This window comes from Heteronotia binoei, chromosome 1 (assembly GCF_032191835.1).
Source record: "Heteronotia binoei isolate CCM8104 ecotype False Entrance Well chromosome 1, APGP_CSIRO_Hbin_v1, whole genome shotgun sequence".
In the NCBI taxonomy this organism is placed as follows: domain Eukaryota; kingdom Metazoa; phylum Chordata; class Lepidosauria; order Squamata; family Gekkonidae; genus Heteronotia; species Heteronotia binoei.
In genome coordinates this window covers 177,813,369-177,825,402 of record NC_083223.1, presented here as the reverse complement: position 1 = coordinate 177,825,402, position 12,034 = coordinate 177,813,369, and the positions used below count along the sequence as shown (strand labels likewise).

The window sequence follows — 12,034 nt, the reverse complement described above, 5'->3', positions numbered from 1 at the left end:
CATTTGCTGTTTACCATTCAGGGATGTAAGATTTGATAGGTGGCATATCAATTACATCAATCAAACAAATAGTAACTTAAAGCCTAGAATATTTTTCTTTCTATTTCAATAGTGACCCCATCTCGTGCAGCCCTGCAAAAACCTTCCGAATTCTACATGCCCTTTCCAATTACAGGCTACTTCAGTTAGTAATAATGAAATTATGTATTCTGGAATTGCTAGAATCTGCTAGGCAAAATTTAAGGGCACCTTATCTGACTGCTTGCAAAAAAGGCTAGATCATCAGCCACCCATATAAGAGTGGTGAATCAAACAACACACAAGTCTTCAGGGTTTCTAAGAAGATTGGCCAGGAAAAAAAGTTCTTCTCCAATTCCAAATATGGTTATCATTCGGACTCTGCTGAAAATCCATCCACAGCTTGACAGAAACTTGGAGGGGAAGGAGGGGTGCAACTCTATACTACCCTTGCAATGATGCTCCCCAACAGAGAAAAAACAGGCTTATACTTGAGAAGAAAAACCCCTTTGTTCTGGTTCCAGTGGGCCACCACCAAGGGGCCAGAATAAAAATAAAATTAAACCTCTTACTTTAGTCAGGCTTAAGAGAAGCCACAATGAATCCCACTATCTCTGTCTAGCCTAAGTCATCCTTGACACGTACCTTTCGTCTGATCCAAGCTTCCAGTTGCTCAGCTTTTTGGCTAAACTCTTGTAGGTTTCGCAGCCCGCCTGCTACTTTGCTCTGACTTGCTGCCATCTGCTTCAGCAGCTGCCATTGCTCTCGTAGAGTCTGCAGCTGTCTCCTCATTGTCTCCGCACTGGGGGTGGACTGAACCAGAAGTTGTTCACCCATCTATGGCATTGTTGGGAAAGAAACACATTGGAGAAGTTGGCTTTACAACCATTCCACCTTACTGGAGCTCTGACAAGGAACTGGGGCATGCATAAAATGGGGGGGAACACAGAGCTCCATCTACAGGTGGCCACAAACAGAAGAGTGAAACATTAGTTCCATGTAACTAGAGTTCAGTATTTTCCCCTTGCAGTGACTTGAGCCTATGAGATTAGAAGGGGACTGGGGTTTGTCCAGAGACTTTGATGTACCTGGTTTAGTTTAATCATTGTGCTCTCAAAGTCCTTCATATCTCTTTGTAAAGTCTGAGTCATTTGCTCCCATTCCTGAATACTGCAACCATCCTTCAGGTCTCGGAGTTTCATTTGCACCCACTTCTCAGCCTGCAACACAGGAAAAAAAGGCCATTATGCTGCACTGGTTATCTGCCCTTCATTCAATGCTGTTGGGAAGCAGGGTTTTTTCCTTACTTCCCCACACCATCTTGATGCATTGGTGCACCTCCCAGGCTGTTTTCTGACCTTTCTCAAACCTGCTTTGCTCTGAAGTTGTAAGAAAGACTGCAGTAAAGCCTGGATAGCTACTGTGTGGGAAGGAAAATTAGTATCTTCCCTCCCACATGACAGCCATTTTTACTGAACTTGTCCCTGTAGCAATCATTTTCTCCCCACCTTACTACTGGGGGAGGGATCTTTATGTTTTTAAAGATAGACACTAGAATATTATTAAGATACCATTGTAACAATAGATGTGACAGGTGATGTTGGTTTCCCAACTTTGTTCAAGAAAAAAAAAGTATCTAACCTCTTCCTTTGCGGCAATATAAGGGGAAAGGCATATCTTTGCAATGGAGGGGTTAGAGCTTTGGGGTTTTTTCCTTATATGAAGGCGGAGATTCACCAAACTTGTCACATCTACTGTGACAATGGCATAGTGATACAACAATACTCTAGTGCTTTTCCTTTTTTGATTTTCTTTCAAAAGTCTGGTAGCTGGGGTTGAGCAGCCACTGCTGGGGGACTGGGGCTGCAAAACCTGCCCTGTGGCAGCCCCATGGCTACTACACTGCATCTGCAGCTGCTCTAGTAATAGAGAAGCCATACAAACCCCTCCCCTTGTGGAAACCACCAAACAGAAATTGGTAAGATAAAGCACTCGGTATTCTGCAGCTGTTAAGGAAGGAGATGAAACACCAGCCTAAGTTAGCTCTAACGTAATATCTGTTGGGAATTTATACCAACTTATTTATGTAACTTAGCAGAATATACTAGGCTGTAAGCCCAGCAGAAACCACGTGGTTAGCTAAGGCCGCATGTGTGCAAGTATGAAACAAAAGATACATGTAATCTTCTTTAGATTCAAACTAATAAGGTGTTTTATTATAAAAAGTAGACAGGAAAGATGAGAGAGAGCATATCTAATCTAACTATCTGGATGTCCAGAGATGCAAGACATGTGTCCTGCTCTCATGGTGCCAAGATGGAGAGTCTGGCAATGTGTGTGAGAGAGGTGTCATGCTGGAAGGAAGGAACTTCCCTAAGAGTAGCAGTCTCACAGAGGTCTGAGAGGAGCAGAGCAGCTCTGATAGCTGAGACAGCTGGAAAAATTGCTGAGAATTTCTGAGTTTTGAAGGACTTCATTCTAAGGTTTGTGGGGCTGCCTAAAATTCTAAGGTGTGATAGCTGGAGAACTGCTCTTTGTTTGGTTGACTGCTCTTTGTTTGGTTGACTGGCCTAAGGGTGAAAGAGATTGAGAGTGATTGCTGCTGATTGCTGAGGAGTGCCTCTGCTCCACCTCTTTGCATTTTAAGCTGCGCCTTGCCAAGGGCGAGAGCTAAAGGGCTCTTGGCCTGTGGCTCTTCGCCTAGGGGCTCTCTAAGGACCAGGAACCCAGATCCCTGATTTCCTTGTTCTCCAAATAAGGTAAGTTCCCAATAAGGTAAGTTGAGGTAAGGTAAGTTGACCCTCCAGAAGGGGAGCTACTTAAACAAACAGCATTTAAAGAGGACTGTATATTTTAATATATATATATATATCATGAAGATAGAATGCCAGCAGGGGGTTGGGGGCTTTCCAGTGTTTTGCACTGAGTGTCACATGTATGACTATCTGCCCAAAGGACAGAAGTCTTGGGTGAGTGCTCGAAGCAAGGAGCTCCTGGTCCTCAGGGAACGAGTTCGTACCCTTGAGGCCGAGGTGACTGCCCTGGAGAAGCAGAGACGGTCAGTTAGGCACTTGGGGAAGACTCTCGGGGGCGTATTAGATGAGCCCCACTCTGAACGTAGCAGCCCCGTTGCTGCCAGAGAGCGTGAGGGTCGAGAGGGAACAGGGCACCGGGCTGAGGACAAGGGGAATGCGCCCTTAGAAGGGACCTCTTCTTCGGTTGGTGAGCGGGTATCCTTTCGTGCCAAGGAACCATCCCTGAGCAGGGGGAGAGGGGGTTTTTTGGTAGTTGGTGATTCGATCCTTAGGCAAGTAGACAGCTGGGTGGCGAAACCGCGTACTGACTGTATGGTGACTTGCCTGCCTGGTGCGAAGGTAGCGGACATTACGCGTGTAGTAGATAGACTGATAGACAGTGCTGGGGAGGAGCCAGTGGTCGTGGTGCATGTTGGCACCAACGATATGGGGAAATGCAGTCGTGAGGTCCTGGAGGAAAAATTTAGGCTGCTAGGCGGGAGACTTAAGGCCAGGACCTCCAAGGTAGCCTTCTCGGAAGTGCTACCTGTTCCACGTGCAGGGCAGGAGAGACAGGCACAAATTAGAAGTCTCAATGTGTGGATGAGACGATGGTGTAAGGAGGAAGGGTTTAAGTTTGTTAGGCACTGGGATGCTTTCTGGAACAAGCGGGAGCTGTACAAAAGAGACGGTCTCCACTTGTCCCCGGATGGAACCAGGCTGCTGGCGCTTAAAATCAACAAGGTGGCAGAGCAGTTTTTAAACTAAATCTTGGGGGAAAGCCGACAGGAGATGAAATGTCTCTGGTTCGGGAGGACTCGTCTCAAAGAGATGAAGGGTTAGCTGCTATTTTTCTACCGGGTAACGGACGAGAGTTGTCCACTGTGAAGGTGACAAACAATATGGACTGTCTGCCAGAGTCTCGAGGCGGCAGGAGGAAGGTGGCGAGCCTAGCTCGCCTGGGAAATTATAGATGTTTGTATGCAAATGCTAGAAGTGTTCGAAGTAAAATTGGTGAATTGGAATGTTTAGTGTTGGGAGAAAACATAGACATTGTGGGAATTTCAGAAACTTGGTGGAATGAGGAGAATCAGTGGGACACGGTGATTCCTGGATATAAGCTATATCGGAAGGATAGGGAGGGAAGGGTTGGAGGTGGGGTGGCTCTGTATGTCAGAGAGGATATACGGTCCAGTAAGACTGAGATCAGAGAATTAGATTCACTTTTAGAAATGCTTTGGGTTGAAATAGAGGGCCCAAAAGGAAATTTAACTATGGGAGTTTGTTATCGCCCACCAAATCAAAAGAGAGAGGACGATTATAATATGATGGAAGGCTTAAAGATAGCAGCTAAACATAAAAACTGTGTCGTAATAGGTGATTTTAACTACCCGCAGATTGATTGGGTCAATATGTGTTCTGGTCGAGAGAAAGAGATTGAGTTTCTTGATGCTCTCAATGACTGTGCTATGGAGCAGATGGTCTCAGAACCTACCAGGGGTGGGGCGATCCTGGATTTGGTCCTAAGTAATGCCCAAGACTTGGTGAGAGATGTAAAAGTGATTGCGCCACTTGGGAGCAGTGACCATAATGTTATTGATTTCACCGTTTGTATAAATAGGGAGTTGTCCAAAAAGACCGCCACAACCACGTTTAACTTTAAAAGGGGTAAATACACTGAGATGAGGAGGCATGTGAGGAGGAAACTGAAAGGAAAGGTACATACGGTCAAAACCCTTGGGGAAGCTTGGATGCTATTTAAAACTATAATCCTAGAAGCTCAGATAAAATACATACCACAAGTTAGGAAAGGCACAAACAGGCATAAGAAAAGGCCTGCGTGGTTAACAAACAAAGTAATGGAAGCTGTAAAAGGTAAGAAGGACTCCTTTAAGCGGTGGAAAACCAGTCCAAGTGAGATTAGTAAAAGGGAACACGGGCTGTGGCAAATCAAATGCAAGACTGTGATCAGGCAGGCAAAAAGGGACTATGAGGAGCATATTGCAAAAAACATAAAGACCAACAATAAAACTTTCTTCAAATATATTAGAAGTAGGAAACCAGCCAGGGAGGCAGTGGGGCCCTTGGATGACCATGGGGTAAAAGGATTACTGAAGGAGGATAGGGAAATGGCTGAGGAGCTAAATGAATTTTTTGCCTCCGTCTTCACTGTGGAAGATAAGAACTTTTTGCCCGCCCCAGAACCACTAATTTTGGAAGGGGTATTGAAAGACCTGAGTCAGATTGAGGTGACAAAAGAGGAGGTCCTACAACTGATAGACAAATTAAAAACTAATAAGTCACCGGGTCCGGATGGCATACATCTGAGAGTTCTGAAAGAACTCAAAGTTGAACTTGTGGATCTTCTAAAAAAAATCTGTAATCTTTCATTGAAATCTGTCTCCGTTCCTGAGGACTGGAAGGTAGCAAATGTCACCCCCATCTTTAAAAAAGGTTCCAGAGGAGACCTGGGAAATTACAGGCCAGTCAGTCTGACTTCAATACCGGGAAAGTTGGTAGAAACCATTATCAAGGACAGAATGAGTAGGCACATTGATGAACACAGGTTATTGAGGAAGACTCAGCATGGGTTCTGCAAGGGAAGATCTTGCCTCACTAACCTGTTACATTTCTTTGAGGGGGTGAACAAACATGTGGACAAAGGAGACCCAATAGATGTTGTTTACCTTGACTTCCAGAAAGCTTTTGATAAAGTTCCTCATCAAAGGCTCCTTAGAAAGCTTGAGAGTCATGGAGTAAAAGGACAGGTCCTCTTGTGGATCAAAAACTGGCTGAGTAATAGGAAGCAGAGAGTGACTATAAATGGGCAGTCTTTGTAGTGGAGGACGGTAAGCAGTGGGGTGCCGCAGGGCTCGGTACTGGGTCCCATGCTCTTTAACTTGTTCATAAATGATTTAGAGTTGGGAGTGAGCAGTGAAGTGGCCAAGTTTGCGGATGACACTAAATTGTTCAGGGTGGTGAGAACCAGAGAGGATTGTGAGGAACTCCAAAGGGATCTGTTGAGGCTGGGTGAGTGGGCGTCAACGTGGCAGATGCGGTTCAATGTGGCCAAGTGCAAAGTAATGCACATTGGGGCCAAGAATCCCAGCTACAAATACAAGTTGATGGGGTGTGAACTGGCAGAGAATGACCAAGAGAGAGATCTTGGGGTCGTGGTAGATAACTCACTGAAAATGTCAAGACAGTGTGCGTTTGCAATAAAAAAGGCCAACGCCATGCTGGGAATTATTAGGAAGGGAACTGAAAACAAATCAGCCAGTATCATAATGCCCCTGTATAAATCGATGGTGCGGTCTCATTTGGAGTACTGTGTGCAGTTCTGGTCGCCGCACCTCAAAAAGGATATTATAGCATTGGAGAAAGTCCAGAGAAGGGCAACTAGAATGATTAAAGGGCTGGAGCACTTTCCCTATGAAGAAAGGTTGAAACGCTTGGGACTCTTTAGCTTGGAGAAACGTCGACTGCGGGGTGACATGATAGAGGTTTACAAGATAATGCATGGGATGGAGAAAGTAGAGAAAGAAGTACTTTTCTCCCTTTCTCACAATACAAGAACTCGTGGGCATTCGATGAAATTGCTGAGCAGACAGGTTAAAACAGATAAAAGGAAGTACTTCTTCACCCAAAGGGTGATTAACATGTGGAATTCACTGCCACAGGAGGTGGTGGCGGCCACAAGTATAGCCACCTTCAAGAAGGGTTTAGATAAAAATATGGAGCACAGGTCCATCAGTGGCTATTAGCCACAGTGTATGTGTGTATATAAAATTCTTTGCCACTGTGTGACACAGAGTGTTGGACTTGATGGGCCATTGGCCTGATCCAACATGGCTTCTCTTATGTTCTTATGTTCTTACTCTTCAAAGGGATAGCAGCAGAGAAGAAAGGAAGGTGGCTCTGTTTCCTATGCCTATCTAGCTCTTTAACCGTTTGGTAGCCCCCTCTGAGGACTGAGGCTAAGAGACAGTGTAAAGGCCTACAGTTCTAATAATATTAAAGTTAGGAGCACTGCAACATAGTGATTGGAGCGTCCCTGTTTCATCCTCACAACTGTGTGAGGGATGTTAGGCTAAGAGAGAGCAGCTGGCTCAAGGTCTCCCAGGAAGCTTCCATAGCCGATTGTGGATCTGAGATCAGACCATCTTTGTCCTAGGCAAACACTTTAAATACTCTACCTCATTGGCTCTCAAGTGGTGTAAAGTCTTTTGTATATAAAACACCATACTGAGAACAACTAGTCCTCTTTCATGACCTTATTTTATGTTCTCTTTCCCTCAAAAAAGGAGGGAAAGATATTAGATATTAGTGGACTGACCCTCTCCCATAGTTTTTTATACTAGAAAGGGGCTGCCAAGGATGATCTCACACCATAACAACAGCTTCTCTCTAGCCAAAGAACCTCGTCTCCTTCCGTCTGCAGGTCCCTAATGCTGTAGCAGAGGAAAGACCTCTGGCAATGAAACACTGCCCTCCTTTTCTATTTCCGTTCTGGAAATAAAAGCAGGACATGGCCTTTTGCTGCCCTGTTCTAGAGACCTCTATGACATTGAAGCCAATTTCTTCTTTTGCTGAAAAGGAAAATTTACCTGCACCACATCACTGCTGAACTGGACTACAAGAGAGTCCCGCTGAGAAATATTTGCCAGCCCTGTGTTGCTCTGGATGTAGGGCTTCAACCCCACTACCCCACATTCCTCTGTGTTCTTGACAATCTGCTTCCAGGGAGCTGAAGCAGCATATCTTGCAGTCTAGGGAAGACAGAGAAGGAAAGTTAGCTTGCTCAGATTCAGCAAGAAGCAGAAATGTCTTTACTCATCTTTAGTACTAACACTGAATCTGGCTCAGGGTATAAAATGTTCGCACTGGAGACTTAGTGTCTCATAAACTTATGGGCTGCTGTGAAATTATAAACATTAGCATGGGAAAACACGGACAGTTTTATTACTCTGCTTCATCACTATTACAAAACAGGAATATTTTTAACAGCACATGGTCCCCTATGTACCTGAAATACATTTAAGATGGTGTCAAAGTACATTATTCCTAGCCCTGCCCTCATCCAGTTCCTTTTTGGGTATTGTGCAAAACCCCTTTACAGTATCTGATGTTGATAGCGGTTGATAGCACAACACTGCAATAGTGTCTCATCTCGTGTGTGTGTATGAAGATGGTGGTGGTGGGAAATAATGTTGGTAGGTGGGAAAGAAGGAATCAGGGGAAAGGCTATGAGGACTGCCAGGAGGTGGGAAAAACGAAATACTGTACAGAAGAGGGAAAGTGGGATGCCTTGCAACTCCTTGCAAGTTTTCTTCCATGCAATTGGCTCCAGACCAGCCTGGCTGATTCCATCCAATCAGCCCTGGCTTGCACAATGAAACTGGGCCCAGCTCAGCAACTGGCACTCAGCTGAAGCTGAAGAGAGGGGGGGGGGCAGATAAAGCTCTGTTGGTTAGTGAGTAGGAAGGAATCAAGAAAAGGTGAGAGGCTATGGAGGCTGCCAGGAAGGAAATAGTGGGAGAGAAGAAATGAGATTTCCCTACAAGTTCTTTCAGGTAAGAACTTGAAGATTGGTCCGACCAAGCCTCCTGACATATTATAGTAGCATGGAACTGGGATGAAATTTAGGTTCGGTATGTGTGCTGTGAGGCACACAAATACCTTCTGTGTCTCCTTACTCTCTGCTCATCTTGCTCAGCAGTCTTCATAATAAGGCAGTAACAGCTCCAAGCACAATGCTGCTATGGATCTGGGCTAGCTGTTTACCCAGTCTAAAGCTCATTTATGCTATGTGGTGGGGATCTGCCATTCTTTTATCATCCAGATTGGACTTCCCACATCCATCACCTAGAGGCAGTCCTACAGGCATTAACTTCAGCTGGGTTAAGCAAAAAAAAAAAAAAAAATGACCGGGTTTCTCTGAACATAAATACCTGTTTCCTGGTATGAAAAAAGGCCAACTACTACCCAAGAAGTGGACTACTCTGGAGTACAAGCCCCACAACTAAATGTTAGATGAAGCCTTTCTTAGGCCTAGTAGGCTATTATGGTAAACTAGGAATAAGGCCCATTGTGAGGGAAAATACAATGGGCTCTAGAAAGAGGCTCTGGGTGAGTGCCCCCCATCCCTGCTGTCTTCCCATCCACTCTTCCAAGTGAAGGCATTCACTTTCCCTATCCTTGATGTCTTCCCACCCCAACTTTCCACCCCACCCCCTCTTCCTCTCAACTACCCCCAAACCCTTGACACTCCACTACTCCCCCACCCATTACATTCATTTACCTCCCTTGCTGTCTTCCCACACCCCCAACCCTTGGCATTCACTCACCTCCCCACCCTTACTGAGTTCCCACCCCACAGCTGAAACAAATGCCAGCTCCCACCTCCCTCCGTGTGTGTGTTTGTGTGTGTGTGTCCCCATATCTGTGGTGGCTCAAACCCCTCAAACAGGCCCAGAATGGAGATAGGGAAGTATAACTATGGAAGGTGCGGAGGGGCATGAAGATGGTCACACAGATGCTGTGTGGACCAAAGCAGCTTACATCGTTCTCCTCTCCCCTTTTGATCTGCACAAGAACCCTATGAGGTAGTTCAGGCTGAAAGTCTGTGAGTGGTCTGAAATCATCCAGTCAGCTTCCACAGCAATAACCTGGGTCTGGCAGACGCTGCTCTGAAGCGCTAACTGCTATGTCATGCTGGCTGTCACAGGGGGCCCGACCTCAGCAGGGTATACTGACACAGAATCCACCATTTTCTCCAGGGGAGCTGCTCTCTGCCATCTGGAGAGCAGTTTTAATTCTGAATGATCTCCAGCCCTCACCAGTAGATTGTCAACAATGGTTCCCTAGGAGGAAATGGCTGGTTTGGAGAGTGGAGTCTATGGGCATTGTACCTGTCTGAGGTCCCACCCCTCCTCAAGTTCCACCCTCTCCAGATTCCACCCTATCTCCTACGCAGACAACCATCAACCTACCTTTATTGGGCCCCCTGAGCTCAACTTTCCATCTCCTCCCTCTTCTTTGCAGCTTCTATCTAGGAAAAGGACAGTCTTTCTCCACAGTAGGGACCAAAGCAGCTTACATCATTCTCCTATCCCCCTTTTAATCTGGACAACAACCCTGTGAGGTAGATTAGGCTGAAAGTCTGTGACTGGTCAGAATCACCCAGTCAGCTTCCACAGCAAGGCGCTGGGTCTGGCAGACCCTGCTCTGAAGTGCTAACTGCTACGTCACAACTGGCTGTCACAGTGGGGTTGCTGCTCCTTCAAAGGCCAAAATAGGCCTGGAAAGGGCCTCCCCCCTCCTTTTACTGACAGAACCAAGCTTGGAATGCTATGATTGCCTTGCAACAGCCACTAAGGGAACTGCACGGGTCAATAGGATGCAAAGGCAGTTTCCCCAGACTGGCTGCTCAGGCAGCAACAGCAGCCTCTTTGTGTGGCCTAGGCCTCCTCTGGATGGCTGCCACCTGCCAGACTTACCACCACCTGAGGAGAGGCAGGTGTTTTTTTAGCCAGGGAAGACATGGCTGGGCCAGTAGTGGATGGGGGAGAGGAGTGGACCCAGCCAGTGGGATGTAAGTACTGTTGAGTAGTGGTTGATGGACCAATGGGTGATCCAGTAAGGATCATGGGCCAATGGGAGAGCACCAATACACTTCAGAAAGCACCAATACACTTCAGCTTTTATATATAGGATTTATCACTCATTTTGCCAGCCTGGCCAGTCCCTTTTCAGATGGCCTGAAGGAGAAAGAGCTAGAAAATGTCCGGTGGATGCTGGCCCAGAACCAGGCCTTTGAAGCCCTGTACACAGCCCTCATCTACACACCTGTGCACAGGTACCCTGATTTTAACAAGCCCTTCATCATCCATGCAGATGCTTCTACTACCACTTTGGGGCCCATGTTGTCATAAATAATCAAGGGACAAGAGAATCCCATGTTCTTTATCACTTTCAAGTTGAAGCCAGTTAAGCAAAAATGGAAAAGGAAGTCCTGACCACCAAATGGGCTGTTGGCACCCTACAGTATTACCCATGAAACAGTGCCTTGATCCTCATAACAGACTATGCTTCCTTGTACAGATGGCACACATGCAGGATCATAATGCATAGGCCCTTAGATGCTACTTCTCTCTTCTGCCTTTTAGTTTCATGATCCAACATCATCCAGAGAAACATCATATAAATGCAGACTACATGTTTAGGATCTTGGGAGGATGAGCCTAATTGACCAATGACTCCTTGAGGGAGGGGGTGAGTCCAGGACCAACGAAGGAGCTCCTTCCAGGGCTGAGATGCTCCAACTCAGTACAGGATACCTTAGCCTCTTACTGGGAGCCAGGAGAAAGGCTGTGGTTGCAGACAAAGAGTTTGTCAGGGAATGGGAAGCTGCTTTAGCCACTTCCAGCAGGACAGAGAACTGTGTGTGGGCTGCCTTGTTGCCAGCACTAATTGTTGGAAGCAGCAGTAGCAGGAGGTTGGTAAGGGAAGAGGACAGGCCTCTATCTAGCCCTGGGCTAGATAGGGAAGCAGGTAGCACCCCACTTAGCCCAATGCTTCTGCTTGTAATTATGATCCAGGCAGGGAGCCAGCAGCTGGGATAGTTAAAGGTTGGTCATGGGTGGTGTCAAAGCATAGTCATAGCTCAGGAAGCAAAGGAGAGAGGCCAATAGGGGAGGAAGAGGTAAATGAGGGGGGAGAAGTTGGCTGGCAGCTGGTAGGGGAATTGGCCAATCAGGACAGCCAGCTGATGGGGAGAGGAGACTGATAGATTTCCAGGGAGAAAAGGGGTGTGCTGGGTCCTTTAAAAGAAGGCTTCTCAACCAAGTCATGGAAGAAGCAAGGAGGGGAGACTTTCTGATAGAAACAAGTACCATCCAAGTCAAGGGACAGGCTATGTGGTGTCTCTTCTCCTTCCCTTTCTGAGGCCTGAAGAAACCCACATTGGGCAGGGGCGAGATGGCTTAAGGCAGAGGCACAGG

The 12,034-nt window shown here is 46.4% G+C and overlaps 1 protein-coding gene across 2 annotated transcripts in view; it reads right to left on the bottom strand.

Moving 5' to 3' along the window:
- LOC132575967 (uncharacterized) overlaps positions 1-12,034 on the bottom strand; it is an 88,610-nt gene that overhangs the window by 65,540 nt on the left and 11,036 nt on the right. The window contains exons 2-4 of one of the 2 annotated variants that reach the window (XR_009555719.1): positions 7,640-7,801; positions 1,107-1,238; positions 664-855 (exon numbers count right to left, since the gene is read on the bottom strand). The gene's annotated coding sequence lies outside the window, so the exon portion shown is untranslated. The remainder of the gene's footprint in view (positions 1-663; positions 856-1,106; positions 1,239-7,639; positions 7,802-12,034) is intronic. The other variant, XR_009555720.1, reaches the window with a different exon arrangement.